The sequence below is a fragment of the Protopterus annectens genome, chromosome 12.part0 (assembly GCF_019279795.1).
Source record: "Protopterus annectens isolate FY-2018-M chromosome 12.part0, PAN1.0, whole genome shotgun sequence".
NCBI lineage: Eukaryota > Metazoa > Chordata > Ceratodontiformes > Protopteridae > Protopterus > Protopterus annectens.
This window is the reverse complement of record NC_056746.1, coordinates 131,687,947-131,711,578: the sequence shown is the minus strand read 5'-3', so window position 1 is coordinate 131,711,578 and position 23,632 is coordinate 131,687,947.

Genomic DNA, 23,632 nt, shown 5'->3' with positions numbered 1-23,632 from the left:
AATGTACAAGAAATGGTGCATCCAGTACTACTGTATGGTACAAAAACTGTGCAGTAAAGGTAGACCAGTTGAGAAAGCTAGAGGTGATGGAGATGAAGTGCCTAAGATGGGTGTAGGATGCACACCGTGGAAGAGAGAAAGGAATGAGGACATAAGAGCAGAAGCCAAAGTAGCTCCAATTTCTGTTGCCGAAACATGCATGTCCACAGCTAGAGGGATTTGGCTTTATTGGCCTGAAAGTGTCCATAAAAAGACTTAAAAGTAAAAGGAAAAGAAAAGTCTTGGACATTCAGAATTGCCATTTAGCTGAAACACCTGACATCCTTAAAGGGTAATTTGCATGTATCCCATGTTGCCTCTGATACAAGAGGTTTAAGGTATCACACAGTCGAAAGTCTAGCTTTGCTAGATTTTTCTTTTTGTGTTTTTAACCAATTGTTTTTTTTAGTGTGACCTTTTTACCCATTGTTTTAGTTTGTATACTGTAATTTCTTAAACTGTGTAATAATGTGTGAACATAAGTTAATGTTTCTATTTGTATACTGTTTAAGGAGCTTTTCTCCCCAAGCCTCCATTGAAAATGGGCACTTCTCAGCCCAATGGACTATCCCAGTAAACAAACTGTAAATAAATAAAATAAATAAAGGATCTTCATAGATACGTCTCCAAAATGCATCTATTTCATCTTTTTTTGGCAATCTTTCAATTCCTTTTACCTTGTTTCCCATTTCTCTATAAAACTTTTTTGGGTCATCAATAAATTGCTTATTTTGTACTTTTCCTTTATATTTATTTGTGTATCTTCTAAGTTTTTCTGCCTGTGCTGAAATTTTTAGTTTATTATTTGCGATAGTGCATGATAGATCCTGGTCTGTTCTAATATTGTGCATTGCTTTTATCACATCTATCTTTCTTAGCATTTTTGTTGATCTGTTCCCTCTTCTATAGTCTTCTAACAGTGACATTTCTTATCTTAATTGTTTTATATTTTTCTGTATTCAGTAATTGCATGATGGTATTTGATTTCTCCCCTTCCTTTCCCTCACTACCAAGTGTTCTTGTGGTAGAACTTTATCAGTTAGTTTAGCTGCACAGTAATATATCCTGTTTACTTCTGTTATATCGCATGGATCTCTACGGACAGCCCTAATTACTGTGTTCATTTGTTTTATCAGACTTCTGACTTTTGGGGTTTTATTGACCTTCTGTAGTCTATTTCTTTCATTGATCTTAATATATCTATCTATATTTATTAAATCAAGCAACTCTTCTCTTAGCTTATTTTCTTCCAAACTAAGATCACATCCCTTGTTTTCCGTTTCCTATGGGCATTCTATAGAAAGTTCTATAGCATCTTCCTGTGGCACCTTCTCTTCAATTTCATTCTGTGCCATCCATTGAGCTGTCATATAGTAACTCACTGGCCTATCACTCCTCAACGTTGACTGCATCAGAGTTTCCACAGTTTCCTGTTCCTTTCCTTGCTGTCTAGCTTCAAGTGAATATTTATACTAATTTTCTGTGGAAGGCTCTAAAATATCTTGATATGGCACCTGACCAGTTACTTACTGTTCCACTGGTTTCCCCTTAATTTGTATATCCATTGCTCTATCCTGTTGTGGTACTTTCTGCATTAGATTTTCTACACTGAATCCTTCACTTTTCAGGTGCTTCATAACCTCAATTTCTATTTCTTTAACTTCTCCATTACTAATCTCCTTTTCTACTTTTCCTCTTTGTCTTCTTGTTTTTTTTATTATTTCTTTGTTTTCTTATTTTTTATTTTTTTTTTTGTATTGTAAAGTTTTCCATATCCAGATTCCTTCGCCTTTAATTCTCTTCAAATGGCCTATTGTCATCCTTCCCCCTCTTTCTAAAATACTAGAGAAAACAATACAAGCACAACTCATGGCACACCTAACACTAAACAATCTCCTCTGCCCTACCCAACACGGCTTCCACCCTGGCCACAGCACCATGACTGCCCTTCTTTCCTTTCTTGAAACCATAAACCTTGAACGTGACTCAGGCAAGTTCATATCCACACTATTCCTAGATCTGTTAAAGGCCTGCAACACTATCTCACACACCCTACTTATATCCCAACTCTCCACCCTACACCTCTCTCCCACCACCATCACCTGGTTTTCCAGCTACTTGTCCAACCCCCAATAAGCTGTCCAATGGAAAACTTCAACTTCTCCCTTCCTTCCCACACTCACAGGTGTCCACAAGATTCTGTTCTTGGCCCTCTTCTCTTCAACCTGTTCATTAACAACTTTCACCAATCCATCCCAGACTCATCTATCATCCAATATGCAGATGACTCAACAATCTTCTCCTCATCCTTCTCCCCCTCCAAGCTCCTAGCAAAAAACAACTAACCTTCTCCAAAACAGAAACCTGGATGCAGTCTATCTGGCACTAAATGCAAATAAAACCAAACTAATGTTTTTCCCCTACCAAAAACTCCATTGACAAATCCATATTCACCACACAGAGCCAAAACAATACCCTCCTTGAAATTGTTCCCAACACCAAGCTTCTTGGCATCATTACTGATGAAGAACTAAAATTTGACAACCACATCCGCTCCGCAATCAAGAAAACACACCAAAAGTTAGGTCTCCTCTACAGGCACAACCGCTTCTTAAGCCTCTCTACCCATCAAACTCTTGCACCCACCTTCCTACTCCCCTCTCTTATGTATAGTGCCCCTCTTTTCATCAATCTCCATCTAGGCCTTCAGTCCAAACTTGAATCCTGCTACCACTAGATCTCCAAATTTGCAACCAATTCAAAAACTCATCCCACCACTGCCACTCCCTCCTCACCCTCAACTGGCTTGAACTACCCAACTACCTCAGTTACCTACAACTTGCCACTGCCCACAAGCTCATCTTTAAACCTGCCAACTGCCCAGCTCTCACTACTTCCTTAAAACCTTACATTCCCAACCGCCCACTCAGTTCCAAAAAAACAAAATCTCCTTCAGGTCCACAAGCCTGCACAACATCCTGGTCATCTACTGCTGTACCACTCCTTAGCTAAACAGTGGAACTCTCTCCCTACACACCTATGCAACCTACCTAACCATACAAATTTTAAATCTCAGCTACTCTCTCATATTTCTTCCAAATGGGAATGCCCTTGCCACGCTCCAACTTAAACCCCTCCCCCAATTCCACCTTACACTGACTCATCCAACTACCTCTACTATTACTTCATCCCACCCAAAACAATCCCTCCCCTACAAAAAACTAATTTTCTGTCTAATATCTATTGTACTATACTCTCCAATCTCAATTATACTATTACCCTCTCCATGCATAATATTTTCCTAACCTACTAATGGCTAGTAGGTATATCTTTTGAAATGTTCAAACTACAATTGAGTTTATAACAAAAATATTCACTTTATGTAAATGTTGAAATTTTTGTATTGAATTATGTCTTTTCATTTTTGTAACATTGTGACAAGCCAATTGCAAATATCATGGAGCTTATCTGTAAAAGTTTAATTAGCTGTATGAACTATGTCCTTTTGTAACATGTCAAATGTAACTTGCAATTATTGTGGAGATTTTCAACCTAGGCCTCCACTGAAAACGGGCTCTTCTTGGCCCAGTGGACTTCCCCGGTCATCAAACTTAAATAAATAAATAAAATAAAATAAAATACATTTCTTTGGTGCTGCTCTTTTGTATTGGTTATTTTTGCTTTCTCCTTTGCATAAATATTACAACATAATAAATCTCTTTTTCTTTCCCATGTCCATATTCCTTCTTCAGATGTCTCCTGTTCTTCCTGCTTCTCCTTACTTTGGGGACCCACTCTATCATGCTGTGATGTAATCTGTGTTAGACCTTCTACATTAAATCCTTCAGTTCGCATGCACTCCATAACTTCATCTTCTATTTTTTTTAACTTCTACTTTACTAATCTTGTTTTCTACATTCCATCTTTGTGATATTATTTTTTTATTGTGAAATTTTGAATATCTGGATGCTTTTGCCTGTATTTATCTTTGAATATCTTTGGGGCTCTCTTCATTATATTGATTAATTTGGCTTTCTCCTTTGCATAAATATTGCACCATATCAAATCTCTCTTTCTTTCTTTCCCATGTCCATAGTTCTTTTTTAATACTTTTCAAAAATATCTAGGTTTTGTTGTTTACATTTTTGCACTTCCTCAGATGCTTTTTTTCCAAACAGATCAAAGTTTCTCGATCTATATACTGTTTTTTTTTAAAATCTGTTGGATTAATGAATGCAAATTTTCATTTGAAGCGTCTGACAGTTTTTCTGTGGAAGTATTTTTCTATCCTCTAATTTATATCTTATGTTTTTGTATATCCTTTGTCTGGAGATTCTGGGCTTTTTGCATAAGAGTAACAAGACATAATTTCTTTCTTATCCTCAATAGTCCACTCTAGCGTCTTTATGGCTCTTCTTTGGCCTATACGTTTTTGTGAATTTTGTGGACTGCTACTTCCTTCTACAACAGGGGGCCATCCTCCCCCTGGGCCTGGCCTGGCCCCATTGTAGGAATGTTTCTATATTTTGAGGATTCTACACTGTCATTTATTCCAGTCCTGGCACCAGTGAGCCTACCAGAATTGGGCACTTTTTTATCCTGGGTCTTGTGCACCCAGCTATCTTTTTTTTGTTTTTAACTTACTTCTGTCCATAATATATGCTATATAAATACAGTCTGCATATCAGTGTTGCCTTGGTGAGATTTTGTGAAAAACAGGGTACACCTCATGAAGGTACTCACCAAGACTTGAGGATGAATTCAGTTTCAGCACTACTACTCTGCTTTGCTTGCTGACTTTTCATCTTTCCATTAGGACTGTATAGGTCAACCAATGCCTGTATAATATATCCATTAACTACAAAGTCCTGCTATGTCAGCTGATGTGATAGCACTCTATGGTAGTAATGCTTCCCTTGGAGCATATGTCCACACACCTATTGGTCACTAAACCACTACTCTTGTTTTTAAGATGTTACTGTGTGTACCAATGTTTCTGTACAATACTCATTGCTACTCAAGGCATTTTTGTTGCTGCAATACTGCAGTTTTTCACTTAATACTCAGATAGAAATGGCTGTACCACTGCATTCCACTGAGTTACTTCATTTCCATTTAATTATACACCAATTTGTATACTAATTTTTCTGCACCATTTAGCATATTATTGTGCAGCTCTACTTGGTTCTATGAATTGCTATGTAGCTATGTGTTCTATATTTTAGGCAAAAATCACAAATGCATTCTTCATAATTTGAATATGAATACCATCAGTATGCATTAATTTATAAAACCTGTGACACTGAAATGTTATTGTCAGAGCAAGTAGTTCTGTTTATTTGTTCTAGAATAGACTACTTTATAGGTTCTTAGATTTATAGTAAGCATATCTCTCAAAAAATCAGGGACATATTTCAACAGAATCAGGGACAAACCCAGAAAAAATCGGGGATAATCAGGGACAGTTGTAAAATATTAATACTATTAACTTGAGACATTGGCAGAATAAAAGATTGTTAATTACTATACATTTTGTGAAATAAAAGAAATCTATACCTCTGACTTACTGCCATTATTTATTGAGGATAATTCACCACCTTTCCTCCAAGAGTCACCAATTTTAGGAGGGATTAAGAGTGACAGAGCTAAATTGTGGAGTCTAAATCAGGGATATCCCTGGAAATCAGGGACAGTTGAGAGGTATGATAGTAAGCCAGTGACAGGCTTAGATGACAATGTGTAGAAGAAGCCTTAAAGGTAAGCTGACAGGTCATATGATGATGGTATGCGGTTGTGTTAATTTGTGAAATATAGCTAGAATATTAACTGACATTTTTCTAAAGTAAATAAAGCATACATACATACAAATATTTCAAGCATGGGCATTAATGTCCTTCTAGCTTGCCAATATACCAAAACACTTGTTCTCATAATAAGTGTCGAGGCTGTTCTTAAAAATATCTAAACTAGTACTTGCTTTAATGTAATTTGGTAGTCTATTCCAAGCATAAACTACTCTGACAGAGAACCAATCCATACACTTCTCATTCCTATAGAATCTTCTACATAGGTTGTCTGATGATTCTCTAGTACTTTTTGATAACCCCAGACATTCCCAGAGATAATTATCTCTAAATGCCCTATATACCTTGATAAGATCTCCTCTTAGATATCTATAAGAAGCACTGTACAAGTTCAGATATTTTAGTCTTTCATAATAACTTAAATGTTCACATCCATGGATTCCCTTGGAGTATTTCCACTGTACTCTTTCCAGTTTACTCATGCTTGTTTTCTTATAGGGTTTCCATATTGTTATTCCATAATCAAGTTTGGGTCTAATGTAACTAACAAACAATGACTTCATTATTTTTGATTTCCTAAACTTTATAAATATTGTTATACAACCTACAGTTCTATAACTATCATTAACCAATTGGTTGATATGGTTAGAAAACTCATAGCTGAATCTACCCATATACCCAGTTCTTTAAATGAATCTACAGTTTCAATCACTGTGTGCTATATTAAATATTCACCTTTCAATTTATGTCTCCCAAATCTCATATGCTTATCTTTTGTTGTATTTATCAGCATATTATTCTCCTGTGTCCAAATGGTCAATTTTGACAAGTTATTTTGCAGACATGCCTTTGTAACACATGAAATCGGTTTAACCGTCATCTGCATACACACTGTAGAACACCTCAGATGAAAATGTTAGGTCTGAAAGATACAATCTAAACAAGTAAGGGCCTAGGACAGAGCACTGTGGGACATCTTGACTGTAACCAAGGATTTCACCTGTCCAGTTGCTGTATGATACTTGCCATGTCCTATGTAAAAGCCATGCAGCTATCCATCTTATCAAGAGTACATCAATATCTAGTTGTACTAATTTGCTGATCAGTGTTTTGTGTATGACCCTGTCAAATGCTAAAGTAACATTTATATAAATTACATCCCAGCACAATTTTTCATTCATAGCTGTTATTATATTGTTATAGAACATCATGTTACAGGTGGTAACAGATCTGTTTTCAATATATGCATGCTGATATATGGTTTCAAGTCCCAACCTATCCAGTTCTGACAATAACTTATCCAGTATTACCTTCTCCATTATTTTTCTACAACATGAAAGTAGACGTAAGGGTCTATATGAAAATGGGTTTGTCCTACTCCCCTTTCCCTTAAAGACAGGTTTAATAAGCACATGTCTCCAATATTGAGGAATCTCCCATATTTATGTGACCTAGTGAATAATAGATATAATCGTACCATAAGTTCTTGCTGAAGTGTTCTCAGGTCATTGTTACTAATTCCATCTCCTCCCTGTGCTTTGTTTGGATCCAGTTTGTGCAGTTCTTTTTCAATATAATCTAATTTGATTCCAGTATCTGGGGTTACCTGGATGTCACTAGGACAACTTATCACACCTTTTGTGGAGCCAAATTGTTTTCCATAAGATTTTGTAAATATATTTATAATCTGTTGTGTCTGAGAATAAATTTTAGAATCTGCACACAGTTTATCAGTTTGTATGTCTTTACTCCTTCGGCATCTTATGTATCTATAAAAAAGTTTCCTATTATGCCCAATATCTTTATATACATTTTCTTAAAAATGTTCTTGATCTTGTCTCACACTATGCTTAATCTGCTTGTCCAGCTTGTTTATTTCAGTTTTCAAAGTTGTAGTTTGACCTCTCTTCCATTTGTTATATTTTTTGTCTCTCATCTTAATCAGATATCTTGTTCTTATGGAAATATATCCCCCTGATGTTGTATGCCTAGATCCTGATGTTAAACATTTCTTTTTATTTTTGCACTCAAACAATTTGTCTTTCAAAACTTTTCACATTCCATCTGCAATTTAACACCTCACTCCAGTTAGTTTTACATAGTGACTGTTTTGCTTCCATATAATCTGCAATTAACCTTCTGTGCATTGGTTTAGATTTCAGTTTGACAGAATTATCTAGCGACAAATTAACCTTAATAACCCCATGATCACTACACATCAATGGTGGTAAAACTAGACTTGAAGTCACAGTAATTTGTTTAGGAACACAAACAATGTCTAGTATATTCCATTCCCTGGTAGGTTTTTTCACAGTCTGAAGTAATTGTTCCTGAATATACATTGTGAATAATTTCCTTACTAACATTGTTGAATCAATAGTATTCCAGTCTGTTTCTGGTAAATTTAAGTCCCCAGCTAATATTATTCTTCCTGTATTTCATGCAAGGGAGATACTGGAGAAAACTGAGAAAAGGAGGCACAGGGAATGAATATATAGGGTTGAGACATATTATTTGTTTTCTTTTGCATAATTAGAGGTTTGTAACCAATGACTCTTGAGATGAATTTATAGGATTATGTGCATTCATCTATAGAAATATGAAGGCTGTTATGGTTTTACAATGTCAAATATGCATAGAAAGCTTGTTCAACAGACAAAGGAGGTGCTGCATGATAAATTGATTACTATATTGGGACTTATATATATATATATATATATATATATATATATATATATATATATATAGACAGAGGGAGAGTTTGGGGCTGGTATTAACTAGGGTTTTTCTTTTAAAAAAGAAGGAAGTTGCAGTATGCAGGGCTGATGTAACTTGAAATGCAAGGCACAGATATCCTCATGGGAGTCAACAGGCCACAGAAAATGAACACTTGGTCTATCCAAATAAGAATATGTATTTAATGCTTATATTGTTTTGTTTTCTTAATGCTGGGGTTCTTTCTAGTTAGAAAGAGATTTATACTTGACAACTATATCCTGTGATGGGTCGAATGGGTGCAGAGTAAAGGAGATTAGTAAAGACGGGGATATGGACAAGAACTCATGGCAGACGTGATAAATGAGGTTGAAGGACTTTCTGACAGAACTGCAGATATGTTAGTTTAAGGAAAGCTTCCTAAATCCAAGATCATAGTGTTGGTTTTAATGTGGATTCCTTTTATATAATACTTGCAGGAGTATTAGTTTTATTAATGGTGGTTATACTTCCTTTTTATTGTGTTTAGGTTGAAAACATGATTACAGCATCAGATATTAGCATGACCAAGGCCTAGTTCAGCTATCAGTGAATCTGCAGGGAAGTTTAGGATGATTCCTAGATTGCAGGCATCTCTGAGTTTAGTTACCCATTTGCTTGTACTTTAGACAAATAAGATTTCAAACAGGAGATGTCCAAGGACAGAAACTTGAGGAAAGCAACTAGTTCCATTTTGCTTTGTTTTTCAGTGTACAGTTTATTTTGATTGATTATTTGTATTCTGTTTGATAGACAGTTTACAATCTAGTGAGTTGCAAATCAGCTGATGCTTACTGCAGTAGTGGTGATGCAACAACGGAGAAAGGAATCAAATGCATTGCTTAAGTCACGGTAAACAGTGTGGGCAAGAAATCTTTCTTCTAGGGCTACGGCGACTTCTTTTGAAGCAGCTAACGAGATTAAGAAGAAATGATTTATCCTGGACAAAGTCAAACTTTGAATAGTCTGGAGTCTGCAGATCTTGTATGTCAATAATTTGTCCCATGGCTTTACAGCTAAAGTTAGTAAGTCTAATGGACCTAAAGTTACCTGGGTCAGTGGAGGGCTTGTCCTTATAAAGGAGCATAAAAATGCTGTTTCTCCATTCTTCAGTTATATATCCTGTTGATAGACTTGGATTGAAATGTTGTTGAGAGGTTTGGATACATAATGCTTTAAGCTTACCAGCAAGCAGCCAGGTATGTTGCCTTGCCCCACAGAGGTGTTATTTTCTTTTGTTTTATAAAGGGAGTTGAAGCCTGGTCAGTTTTAATGATAGGCTGCTTGACCTGAGGCGAGAGAAAAAATTGGAGTGAAATTTTACCGCCAAAGAAAATTGGACAACAATTACAACATTATTTAACAAAGTACACAAGAACAACATAGAATTTGGAGAATACAATAATTAGAAAGCAGTACTCTGCATACAAATGGGCCATTTTAGAGGATGACCATGGAGGTAAACCTCCAAAAGAAAAGTAAGAAGCATACTTTATTTAAAAAAAGGCAACTACACCTTATAGAGTGTGCATTCAGTGGGATATATAAATAGGAGAGTAGCCAGTGTAGTTAGAAAGTAGATAGGAAGACGCGGGAAGAATAGAAAGTGGTAGAGATTAGGAGGTATAAACTGGTTGGAAGAAAAATGTGATAGTTGGAGGAGATACAGTCTTACTAAAGCAGACCCTGCAGCAGAGCAGTTTAGCCAGTGATGTGATTTTGTTGGATTATCTCTGAATTGCAAAGCTAACATGATGTGATTTCAACCAGAATCTATGGAATGACACTCATGTCTGCTCATTCCTAAGCTAGCAGGTCATGTATTACATGCACATATGCATTGCCATTACAAACCCTCTCCACATTACTTTTACATTTCATTGCTCTATTGTTAATGAGCATCATTCTACCCTATTGCTCACCAATACTTATGTAGTATCCAGGCTGCCATGAGCAACAGACTACAATTTTTTCTTCTGGATTAGACCTAGAAAATGGTCACCACCTCAAACAGCACTGCCTCTGTCAAGGCTCTAGCACAGTGCAACAGGGAGTGTAAGATCTTGTCTCACCTGCTTATACAGGGACCATAGGGAGTGACTGCTGGGAGGGTAGCAGGACCTACACTTGCAGAATTAATGCCTGATACCAACTTGCCAGGACATTGAGTAATGCATGTAGCATCACCAGATCTGGCAAGCAGTACAGGCAAAGGTATGGTGAATTGTGAAAGAACCACCCAGACCATTTCCACCAGTTGGAAGAAGACACGAGGGCAAGGGAACCACTGTATTATTGTATTCACTCCGTTACTGGTTTGGCATGGTACAATAGACCATGCACCTGTAGCAATAACTGTTTTGTGTTGTCAGGCATATGGTATGTTAATAACTGCTTGTTTTGTGTTTTACAGTGGCCCAAGATGTACAGGATAACATGATATCCTATCAGTGGAAAGACAGGATCTCCAGGCCGAGGTGTGAGTATAATGGACTGGCAATGTACTATTTTAATAAACTCTAACACACATTATTAATCTGTTATAGCTATGTGTTGTTTTATTTTCTTTTTGTGTTTTTATTTTTCTCAACTTTTTTAATTTCTTTTACATAATTTGCTGTCGTGCAGGCAGTGGTGAGGTGGTCAACAATTTGGCTTGCACTAGTTAGAGTACATACCTCTAGGTCCACCACATTCTGTACTCTGCCTCTCTGCATGGTGATAAAGTTTTCCTTATGAAAGATGTCCTGGAGGATCATGCATTGGCACCCTGGAACACCTCCTTATGTGGCTGACTGTCACATGGCTGGCCAGACAACTCCATTATGCCACAAAAGATGTCTCATACCTATGATGTCAGCCACAACGTTTTCTGACTGCTGTTATCCCACTCCACAAGGGGGGATCCACCTTGGATCCTGGGAACTACTGCCCCAGCAGTCTGATGAGCCTGATCTGCAAGGCTATGGAATGTATTATCATGGAACTTATAAACAAAGACATTGGCAACCTTCAAACACTGGACCCCACCCAGTTTGGGTTTGTAAAGGGCCAATCTTGTCTCCTCAACCTGATTGACTTCTTTGAATCAGTCTCCAGAGCTGTGGATGAGGGTAAGGCGGTCCACACAGCCTATCTGGACCACGCCAAGGCATTCAACACCATCCCCCACTCTGGAATCATAGATAAACTTACTAAGCTGGGCATTAATCCCTATGTTACTCGATGGGTTACCAACTGGCTTACTGACAGAACCCACACTGTAAAAGTAGCCAACTCCAAATCCAGCTCCAGACAAGTGACAATTGGAGTACCTCAGGGTTCAGTCCTGGGACTGCTCTTGTTTGGCATCTAATTCTCTGAAGTACAGGCCAACACTAAGGGACTCTGGCTAACAAAGTTCGCAGATGACTGCAAACTGGGAGCCATTATTGAATCCTCAAATGATGTGGATATTCTACAAAAGGGCCTTACAGAAACAGATGCTTGGTGCCAGAGCCATGGGCTCAAGCTCAATGCCAAGAAATGTAGAGTTATCCCCTTTGGGAAAAAACATGTACCCATGAATTACCACATAGGTGGCAGTACACTAAACACTGAAAGTGTGATAAGGGACACAGGTGGACAGTGGTCTCACCTTTGATAACCACATCTCCACAACCATCAGGAAATCCTTCTATGTGGCACACCTCATCACTAAGGGCTTTTCATCCAGAAAAAAGGAGGTCATTGTCCCACTGTACTCATCCCTCATTAGCCCATTATAGAATACAATGCCCTGTTTGGTATGTACCTCTCAAGACATCTACAACAACTGGAAAGGCCACAGAAATACCTCACTAAAAGAATCACAGGTCTAAAGCAGATGCCCTATGCTGACCGCCTAAAAAAATCCAGCTATACTCTGTCGCATATCGTCTACTCAGAGGCGATCTCTGCTTAACATGAAAGGTCATGTCAAACCCAGAGCTGTTGGACATGCTACACTTAAAGAAATCCCAATCCCTCTGAGCCACATGCTCCAGGGATCTAAACCTTGTTATCACAATGAACAAGACATGCTGGAGGGATACGTTCCTGACTCAGAGATTCCCCAGACTCTGGAATAGACTCCCCATACATGTCAAGCAGAGCACCTCTTTGGCCCTCTTCAAAAGGAACCTTGACAATTCGATGGGAGATAGGAAATTTACCCCGGGATCACATCAGTCACCCTGCTAGACAGGGGTCCAAGGAAGTAAATATTGTGGGAAGAAATAGCTAGGGAATTGTTATGGCTAGGCTTGTATAGGCCCTAGGGACAATAGCCTAGTACCAACTTATGAACCACTCATAGTGTAGTCACTGCAACAGGATTGTTGCTGTTCTTATTATCACTGCAAAGTTTGAATATGAAAAATTGTCCCTGACATTGCTGTGTCACGATATGTCAGCATTCACGTATGACAAATCCCTTGCAATGCCACAATAAGATAAATGTATTGCGATATTCTTTGCTGCCACATTTTCCTTTTTTCCTTATAAATTTTAAGGAGGTGTTTCTAGGTTTTCTGTCTCACATTTTCAAGACTAGTGCATCTGATTCAACAGCACTGCATGCTATCAGTGCTACGTCTTTAAATACAAAGGCAAAAAAAGCAGAATAAAAATGGCATATTCCTCCCCTGTATATAGATGGTATTAATTTCAAAAGAGATTAGCAAAGAATGAAGAGCATGTGGGTCTGATGAGAGCCTCTAGTTAATCAAACGCGTGCGGGTCATTCTTTATCTCACTTGATGGTATCGGCAAAGGTATTCTGCACTTTTCTGTCAAGTGCAACATGCTGTCTGTTTAATTAATGTTGTTGGGTAACTTAATCCCACTTATATCAAGTGGGATAAGCTGATTATTTAATATTTTTTTTAGCAAGGTTAATATTGCTGAACCAAAGATTTCATTACATGGAGGATGTGCTCTTCGGTGCAAGTTAAGGTCAGTCAGCTGGCTTTATTTTGTAGGAATAGACAAGTAATATAATCAGTTTGTTTTGGATTTAAAGGAAAAAGCAGAATTACTGGAGGAATGACCGTGGGTTTGGAGAAAGCATTCAAACTTCATGTGCAATGTAGGTCAACACTAAGACTGAATCAGTGACCGCGGCTCACAACGCAGTAGTACAAACCACTGCATCACTATGTTCTGTATGGGAGAGAGGAGAGAAACATGTTTCTTCAAGAAATTCACATGCAAAAATAACTGTTTTCCCTAGTCTGAAAAGCAACAGCAATATGCACGTTTAAGCTACAACAAAATTTTCAGTTCAATAAAATAGTAGATTTCCAGAATGAGGCTGATTGTAAGTTTTCTGAAAGATATTAAGAACTACTTCCTCAATTCCATGATTTTGTTTATGTATTTGTTTATTTATTTATTTAGTTATTTATTATTATTTTTATGACAGTTATTACATTTCCATAGAGTGAGATGGCAAACTGATAGAGGGGATGTGTACTTTCTTTTACAAACAGCCCTTTGATTTTGCAGAGGAAAGCTTTGTAACTTCACAATGAGACAGTGGTGCATAACAAATGTCATTTTTGCTCATACTGTGTAATCAGTTTGTCATTTCTTAATTCCCTAAGTGTGCTGGTGCATGGATTCTTTTCAGCCATGGTCAGTCCTCAGGTACAAAAGGCAATAGCCTATCTTGCTGCTTGACCTCTCTTTGATCGCTTGGGTTCGTCAGCTCCACTTACATGAGTTGCTCATCCTTGGTTGGTGTCTGATCACTACTTCGTATAGTAATATGTAATAGGTTTAAGTTATGTCATTCAGACTTCAAGGTCAAATAGTAGCAAAAAAGTGGTAATACTTTAACTGGCTTACAAATGATCATTCTTTCTCTGATAGAAAATTATCTGAGAGTGAGAATATGTAAGTAAGAGGGTGCAGAGGGCTGCAAGAGGCTTAACCTACTCCAAAAACACTTTTTTTAAAACATATGTGCCTTTGTATAAAATGACAAACCCCCACACACACATACATACACACGCACACACACACACACACACACACACACACACACACACACACACACACACACACACACATATATACCTATATATATCTATCTCTTTCTATACACACACACACACACACACACACACACACATATATATATATATATATATATATATATATATATATATATATATATATATATATATATGGGTTTACTTCAGTAGATAATACTTTTACAGATTCAAACCACATATGGCCGAGACCATATATCTGAACTTGTAAAAGTTTGAACACTGAATAAAAAAGTAAACAATCTGCAAAAAACCCCAAAAATAAACATTTGTAGAAAGGGGGGCTATGCCCCACTGCACTCCCCACACCCCCCTACTTAAATATACCAACTCCGAGATCGCACTACATTGTGGAAAAGGGAAATCATCCCGTTCCACACTGTACGGAGATCTCCATTCAGTCCGATCAAACTTTTACAAGTTTGAACATATGGTCTCGGCCATATGAGGTTTGAACTTGTAAAAGTTTGATCTTCGAAGTGGACCCATATATATATATATATATATATATATATATATATATATATATATATATATATATATATATATATATTTATATATGGGTCCCCTTTACATGGTCTTCATTTCACAATGTCAACATTCATATGGCCGAGACCATATGATCCATATGATCGACATTTGAAATGTTGACCATCGGGAAATGACATCTCCATACAGTGCAGAATGGAAAGATTTCCATTTCTGCACTGTAGTGTGATCTTGGAATTGGTATATTAAAGTTACGGGGATGTTGGGCCATACAGGGGTGCAGGGGGGCATAGCATCATTAAAATTCGTATTTGTTTTTTTTTTTGTCTGCTTGTATGTTCGACATTTCAAATGTCGATCATATGGTCTCAGCCATATGGTTTTCGACATTGTGAAATGTCAATCATGTCAAGTAGACCCATATACATATATATATATATATATATATATATATATATATATATATATATATATATATATATATATATAAGATTAACAAAACAGTGAATGCTCACATGAGCGAACAAAAAAAGATTGATGTAAAAAGGTCAAAAAAGAATACAAAAAAAAACATAAAACACCATTTTATACATCATGCATGAAGAAGCCCATCTACACACTGACACCCCCTTATTGTTTTGTATGTATATATACCCAAACAATGGGGTTGTGCAACAGCAGCAGGGAAAGGGCAAAATCTTAGTTTGCACTTAACTGCAATCTTTTAAAAACAGAGGCCAAGGTTTAAGGGAATTCTGTCTCTTTAACCAGCAAGGTAAGGAAAAACATTTTTTTTTTCAAACATTCAGTCTTACAAGCTGCAAATATATATCATTAAAAATTTGGCAATAATGGGACATCTCACTTTCTTTAATGCTGCACCACTCTGAAGAAGCTCATTATATTAAGGGCATCTGGGGTAAAGTCTTCCACATATATAGATAGAGAAAGCAGCCCTCTTAGACAATAGGTCCATTGATTGAAGGATACTTCCAATAACAGATGTCTCATTGCCAACAATTTTTCAGTGAGGTACAGCATGGCTCTTTGCAATTACATTCCAGTGTTTCGTACTGAAATGCATCATCTGTTGTGTTTAGAAGTTGTGCATTTTTAGAAGGAAGACAGAAAATACAGTACCAGAAGCAAACCCACAAACACAGGGGTGAACTTGAATACTACATATGAATAGTGACCCAATGTCAGAGTGGAAGCAGGACATTGCTGCTGTTTGACCAAGATCTTACCACTGAGCCTGGCTGGTCGCTTACACTGTCACTGAAATCATAATCAGCCCTGCACATAATATTTGAACTAGCAATGCCATATACATAATCGTCTTGTAGTGCATGGAGTGGGGTGATCATGCTCCGATATCCAGAAAAAGACAAATTAGTAAAGTGTTACTGTAGAGCGAGACACAGTCTTAGCAAATATTAATGTCAAGTCTCATGCTAGGCAGTAAAATCTGTTAGTACTCCCAGCAAATGACAGTACAAAAAAAACAGAACAGATCTGTGTCTCCCTGCAGTCTGTGCCTGTAATGTGTCCCTTAGTTATAAACTTATAAATCTGACAGACTAACAGGATTCGTGTTAGCCTGCTTTCTCTGAAGGATACAAAGTGTGGAACTGAAATATATGTCATCATTTAGTGATTTCAGTCCTTAGTAACTTTTTAGAAAAACACATATTTTATGAGGAATAGACGAAAAATATCAGGCAAAAATATGGACATTCTGTGAAAATCTGGACAGTTGAGAGGCTTAGAGAGTGAGTGTAAACAAGAGATAATCTTTACATTGTCTTTCTCACAGCACTTGCTAAGTGCTTTATGACATTAAAATCTAGCAAAACATGTATCTCTTTTTCCTGTAATTAGTAGTACACAAACAGATACAGCTCCATGCACTACAATGTATTATGATTGGGTCTCCAGTCGTAACCCTTATTATGTTTTCTCTTCATGGATGTCAAGATTCTCCTCTCAAGTTTCACCCTTGAGGTGAATTTCCTGGCATCCAAGTGTTGAACACATAATAAGCAGGTTATTATTGGCAACCTGCTCATAACCTTCTATATACAAGCTCCTACAACAGTGTAGTTATGTCCTTTGCACCACTGCAAAATGTTATCTTATTTGAAGTAATTTGGAACAGATATGGTTTTGTTGCAGGAGGCCTTTCCAACCTAAGCTGAAAAATGATCTAAAAGCAGTTGGGTTTATTATATATATAGTAGTTTGTATAAATCATGGATATTACCTTATTCCTCAGTCTTCTCTCCGAAATGGTAGCTCACAGATAGCAAATACATTAAAATAAGGACTCTTGCAGCATCAATTTAATAGTAAAAGTCTAAAAGGTAAGTACACTTCACATGAAACTCCATATCTGGAACATTTTCAAAACATTTGGCTTTATTTATAATACATTGTGATGTCCATGTGGATTGAAAATAAATGGAAAAAACATCATCATCTTAGAGTATCGGTTTCAACTTTGACCTATTTCTTAAGAGCATTTGAGTAAATGCAAGTTTTTGTAGGTCAAGTCTACATCTTGTAGGACATAAGTATTACTTAGGATTCAGTCAGCATCAGAAATATGACTGCTTATTTATTTATTTGTTAATGTTATTTATCTGTCTTTGTTGACTGAGAAGAGGGCTGGAGAGAAAAGATCCACACTTAAGTTAAACATGATAAACATTTATAAATGGAGGGTAAAAACATCTATACATTATCTTATTTACACGATGTTTAAATATTTCTTTCATGAACATACATTTTAACACAAAAACGAGAGCGAAATTAACATAAATTGTCTAATTATTGACTATCAAAATAAAATACAATAGCAGTTAATGTATTTGTAATCTCATGGCTGCAAGGAAAATATCTAACTGGGGTGTTTTTTGAGGTTCATAATAATTTACAGACAGATGAGTAGTAATGTAGCTTAAAAATTGATGATGAGAGAGATGTGAAAGGAGAAAATATGGGAACGAGCAGGAAGATACTGAAAGGAGAAATTGTAGTTAGTTGTGGGATTTGACAGGAGTAAAAGTAAGACTTTAGGAAATTAGTGCAGTGTGAGGAGGATAGATATGATACAAAAGATTGGGAAGCAAAGTGTCTGCAAGAGTTGGAGAAAAGTAATCTGAGTACAACTAACCAGGATAGCAGGAAGAACAGAGATATCATCGGCATAGGTGCTGTTTAAGTAAAGTATTGAAACTATTTAAGTTTGCTATCTCTTTTAACTGTGTCAGATTTCATTCCAGAGATTTGGCACATAATGAGAGTAGAGAGTGTCTCCAGCAGTGTTGAATGTCTTATTGATACATAGTAAGGGCCTGCTGCTAGAGCAATTGTCTCTAGTGGGTGAATTAGTACAGTAGAATATTTTGTAATGCTTGGCATTTGTCTGGAGAGTGCAATAGATTGTGGACAATGTAGTTGTGAGTATGTCAACCAACTTGTTTGGGAGCTCAAGCCAGTTGTTTTAATGCAAGACAGTGGTGTGTTTATAACTATTTCATACTAGCAGGAGGCTTGTTTAGTTGTGTATGTAGTATTGATATTTGCAGGAATAGGGGAAGCCTATAATAGAGAAGGAAGGAGGTATGTTGCTGCTAAGGTAATCCTTGCTTGATTTATCAGGTAATGTTTGGCCACATAGAGGGAGCCATGTTTTGGCTAGTTTTCTTAATGGAATGAAGTATGTTTGCACTGATCAAATATGAGGTTGTCATCTGTTTTGACTCTGAGTAGTTTAGTTTGGCTTATGTTTATTTTTTTTTTGTGTTATTACTTTAGGAAATAAGAAATGTGTGTTTCCAGTTAAGGTGGTGTTTTGGAGTCAATAGCATAAGCTTGTTTTTTTTTTTTTTTTGTTAAGCAGCAAAATATTTTTAGCCTTATTTCAATATCGGTGAAAGATTTTTGATTGGTTTCCTGTAATTTTGTTATGGATGGGGCAAAACAGATAAGGGCTGAATTGTTTGCGTATTTATTAAATTAATTAAAAAGAAGGGGGCCAAGTATTGACCCTTGGGCAACACCAACAGAGACTGGCTGAAATGCTGAAAGTTTGCAGGAGACGACTACATGAGGCCATGTAACGATGTTATAACTATGTGATAGTGCATATCCACTATATAGAACAATATTGCTGTTGGTTTTTGTTTAATGCGTGATGCTTAGCTTTCCGTAAAACAGACGGCTGTGTACCTGTCGAGCTGCTTATTGCCATTTTCTTCTTCTGCATTTGCATGACTGAAGAAAAAAAATCACCATCCTAGGATTTGCAACATCCTGTCGGATGCAAAACAAGACGTTGTTACGTCAACACCTTCAGCTTTCTAATGCTCTTATTTTTCTGATCACTTCCATCAAATGGCTTTGTCAGTTCTCTCAGTGCCTCTTTAATCATATTTTCGAAGTCTATATCTGCAACAGGACATGTATAAAAGAGTGCTGACAGTTTTGCATTGGTTGGACGTGTCACCATGTTTACTAATGACACCGTATTCTTGGAAAATATGAATATTAAATGTGACTTGGTGTTTCTCAATCTCCCACGTCTTTATTCAGTATAAGAACACTCACCTGGATTCAAGAAGGGCAACTGTCTATGGTAAGATCTCTAACAGGCTTCTACCACTGGCAGAAGCCCTTTCTGATACAGAAACAGGCCGATTACAGTGTTCCTATGTGGTCTGTACGATCACAGTGGTTGGCTGTCTCTTCACCTTAGCTATATCCTAATAAAGCATTTCAGAAAATCAGCCTATGCTAATTAGCTATGTGTTCTCTACAAGAAATGCTTGCAGTAAGGCATTTACGTAGTCACTTGACAGTGTAAACTATCTTGCCAGCAGACTTAATTCAGCCAATTGCTTACTTTCGCCCACTACTTTCAGTGGGTGAAATCCCATTAGCGGCAAATGCCAAGGCATTTAGCAGACAGGAAGATGTGGGGTGCATGTGAGTGTGTTTGTGTATGAGTCTGCATGTTTTCCTCCCTATTGAAATGTTGTCACTCAAAATGTCGAGTCCCGACAAGCCAAAGAAAAAGGCCGAAGGCTCAAGGGAAGAGCTAATCTCAAAAATTGCTCTTTTCGTTTAAACTTCTTTTTACAGTGGGGAAACCCCCCATGCATCCCCCAAATTTATATATATATATATATATATATATATATATATATATATATATATATATATATATATATAGATCAACTCTGAGATCGCCATGACTCAATGAAAAGTGAATATTTTGAGAAATGGCATCTCTAACAATGTATATCAGTCCAATCTTTTGTCTATTCCATCTCCACATTTCAGGACTCACTGTAGTGGGTCCTACTATTTCAAAAGGTTAGTGAGTGTGTCTCCACACATGTGAGCATGTGTGTCACTGTGTGTGTGTGTGTGTGTGTGTGTGTGTGTGTGTGTGTGTGTGTGTGTGTGTGTGTGTGTGTGTGTGTGTGTGTGTGTGTGTGTGTGTGTGTGTGTGGTGTGTGTGTGTGTGTGTGTGTGTGTGTGTGTGTGTGTGTGTGTGTGTGTGTGTGTGTGTGTGTGTGTGTGTGTGTGTGTGTGTGTGTGTGTGTGTGTGTGTGTGTGTGTGTGTGTGTGTGTGTGTGTGTGTGTGTGTGTGCATGCTTGCACCTGGGAATGTGATCAGGTGAAGGAGGCTGAGTAAGTGTGTGTGTGTGTGTGTGTGTGTGTGTGTGTGTGTGTGTGTGTGTGTGTGTGTGTGTGTGTGTGTATGTGTGTGTTTTGTTTGTGAATATGTATGTGTGTTTGTGTGGAGGGCTGTCACTCCTTTAAGCTCCCCTAAACTACAAACAAATCCTGTAATATTGGAAGGAAGACTACATACTAGAGAAAATCTTAAATATTACGCTACAGTCACTTAAAAAGTTAATAGAACAACTGTTTTGCAGCACAAAAGATGTATGAGTGGATGGAAAGCAATAGTCAGCAGGAAAATTCTTCAACCATTCCTCTATGGTCACTAAAAAAATGAAAAGAACAACGTTTTTGCAACAATAAAGATGAATTGAAAGGGAAGAGGACCAGACACCAGGGAATCTCTGAAAATATTATCCTACTTTCTCATAGAAAGTTAATAAAACAACAATTTTGCAGCATGAAAGATGCATGTATGATTGTGCATGTGTGTGTGTGTGGGGGGGGGCACTATACAATAGTGATACTCTTTAAATATTAATCCAAGTTACCTAGAAAAAGATCTTTAACCCTGTATCTTCACTGCAGAGAGAACAACACTTTAGTCATCTACACTAACACCAGACACCAGTTAACCTAGGGCCCTCAGTCTATAAAAAAAATGTAGTCTAAAAATGCTTCAGTCCCTGCACCCTTATTACAGAAAGCAGCTCTGAACAAACTAGAGATTTAGTCCTCTATATCAACTGAGAACTTTATAATGGGCCATTAGAAACCCAAAAGACTTGGAGAAATTTAAAAAAGGGCTTGATCGTGCCACCTCATGCATTTTTTGAAAAGTATGAAGCTCTTATGTCTGTTATGATTGACTGACTGTAATCATCCATGAGTTATGAATTATGAGGGACAGGCCAGGTATACAAGGCAAAATCAGGGGCGTTCTTTAAAACCAGGGAAAGTTGAGAGGAATGGGTGCATGTCCATATGTTTGTGGCTGAAGACTTCTGGACAAAGCCAGGAGGAACACTAGATGGAATCATGAAGAAATTTTAAATAATAGTTTGACTCACTTAAAAGTTTAATAGAGCGTCATGTCTAGCAATAGGATGCATTTTCTGAACACCAAGAGCAATAAAACTCTGTCTGGCATTATTGCCTGACAAATTCAACATATTTTTCCTCCTTAATATGCTTGAAGCTGATATTTAAAACATGGCTGTAAAATATAGTACATTAGTTATCTTTATATATAAACACTTGAAAATCTGTGAATTAATGTCAAACAACACCTGCAGGGAATACTGTTGGACTGAATGAGGCATCTCCAAAAACTAATATGGGTTCATTCAGAATGCAGCCTGGAAAACAGGAAAACTGATTCTTTTGTTGTTGTTTGTTTAAAGATGTTATGAAAAATCCTTCATCTTGCTTTAGCAAATATATTAGCTGTTTCAATCTTAATGTTCGCTAGTAAGAGTAAATAAAAAAAAAGACAAGACATAATTTGAAGTATTTTTCTGTGAACTTCTTAGTCAAAGTGAAGTTTCAGTATATTCTATATATTTTTATAACCTGGCTATAGTGAAACTATTTACTTTGGATCTCATTTAATCATCTAAATGCGTTATTGGTACAGCTATAAAGTTTGTATTATGAAATTCAGTCTTCATTGTTACATTTTACCTGTATAATGAAAATGAATATGAGAAGGCTATTTCATCTTATCTCAGTTAAACATTTCTTGAAAGATTAATTTTAGAAGTTGTAGATAAGATATTATCATCTGTTTTTGAGTAATATAGCAAATATGCTATCAGTACGTGAGCAATATCTCAAAAAATTCTTAATAAAATATTTTATGGACATGAACATGTATAATCTAACAGTATTCTGTAAAAATGTGATACTCTGATGTTAGTTTTCCATGTTTATCAGAAACATTTTTATTAGAAATCAATTTGCAGTTTCAGTGAAACTCATCATAATTTGATGTTTGTAACATCTGTTGCAAGCTGATATTTTTTTGTACTCAGTACTGGAACGCAAGTGAGGTTTTGAAGAAGTTCACTGCATCAAAGTGCATTAAAGTTAGTTAAGAGTAATTCTGCAATGCCATGATAACAGGTGAGACCATTTTATCTTGTAATGTTTGAAGTCTGGTCACTTCAACATGTATTTCTGAAGCAAGGTGAACTAGTTGGATTTAGGTCATTATTTTTTGAGATCAAAAATTGTGTCCATTAGCAGTGAGGAATAAAATAATGCTACTGTAATGTTGATGTAAAAAAAAAAATTCCCAAAGCAGCAAGCCATACCGTGTTTCTTTACTCTTCTAACTTTAAATATACTAATTCGCACCCATACACTGACTCTGTGGTTGCTCACCCATGCTGCAAAGGTAAGAGAACTTCCTTACCTCTGAGACTCAACTTAAATCACATTAGGAGTGGGGTTATCATCAGCGTCTGGCATTGACGTGCAGGCAATCACATGATTAATGTGTCCTGGAAAGAATTCCTTGCTTCTGAATTACTGCATGTCTGAGTTTGGAGCTAGATTTGAAGTATTTGGCACATAGTTCTAGAAATATAACACTAGGCCCAATTCCAAAAAACTCAATCTCAGTGTAAGTTACTACTTATACTGAGGGCAAGTTTTTTGGAATCTGTCCCCCAGTATAAGCTTGTTTATAGATAGGTCTTAACCCAAACAAGGTCACTTACACTGAGCACAATTCTTTTGGAATCAGGGCAGATTTACTCTAGGAACAACTATTTT